Here is a 957-nt window from a genome sequence, read left to right on the forward strand (position 1 = left end):
TGTTCAAGCGTTATGACGTTTCCGGAGAGCAACATTATCCTTCTTACTGTTCAATTAAGGTGTTGGCAAACAAATCACAGGAATCAATTACTATCATAAAATACACTAACGGAAAAAAAGATACGATGCATCGTGAAGGATCATCCTGCGATTTCATGTCTTCCCGGCGTATTTCCAATCCGAACATTTCTCGGGTATCCGACCGGGTAGCGTCGTAATTTCTCCACAATATTTCTGCAGACGTACGCGCTGCCATCTTCAGGTGAAGATGGCAACTCGTACGTCTGCCGAAATATTGTGGATAAATTACGACGCTACCCGGTCGGATACCCGAGAAATGTTCAAAAAGGATCGTCCTAACGCAATGGAAATCGATAGATGTGAGTTCATGCACAAATAAAAAAAATTATTACCATTTCAGAAAAATGGAGTAATTTATTCAACAGAAAAAACTTCAAACTGAACAAGTCAGCACCGCTTTCGTCCACCTGTAGTCCGTATGGAAGCTATTATTCGGTTTAATTTCCATTGAGGGAGTTATTGGGTGTCCTCCTGTCCGCCTCCGTAGCGTAGTGGTAGCGTTACCGCCTACCACGCAGGGGGCCCGGGTTCGATTCCCGGCAGGGGACTGGGTGTTGTGTGTCCTTCATCATCGTTTTCATCAGCGGCCGAATTCCCCGGAATGGGGCCTCCTGGCCAACAATGCCATACGATCATTTCATTTCATTTGATATCCTCCTGAGGGATACCGTGCCAAATTCTGTCCAGTTCACGCCTTAGATCGTCAAAATAGAGAGATGGTTGGTAGGCCCTACCGACAATGCTCCAAATGTTTTCAATTGGGGTGAGATCCGATGATCTTGCCGGCCGAGGTAGGGTTTGACAAGCAGTACAAAATCTTCCTGTGTACGAGATTCCACCATTTTTATGAAATGTAGCTGGGATAGTTTGCCATAA

The 957-nt window shown here is 45.2% G+C and overlaps 1 non-coding gene across 1 annotated transcript; it reads left to right on the top strand.

Annotated features, from left to right (window-relative positions):
- Positions 1-558: 558 nt before the first annotated feature.
- On the top strand, positions 559-630 carry Trnag-acc (transfer RNA glycine (anticodon ACC)). Its single transcript has one exon. It is a non-coding gene; the product is annotated as a tRNA-Gly (tRNA).
- Positions 631-957: the final 327 nt, after the last annotated feature.

Source organism: Schistocerca nitens, chromosome 5 (genome assembly GCF_023898315.1).
Source record: "Schistocerca nitens isolate TAMUIC-IGC-003100 chromosome 5, iqSchNite1.1, whole genome shotgun sequence".
Taxonomy (NCBI): Eukaryota; Metazoa; Arthropoda; class Insecta; order Orthoptera; family Acrididae; genus Schistocerca; species Schistocerca nitens.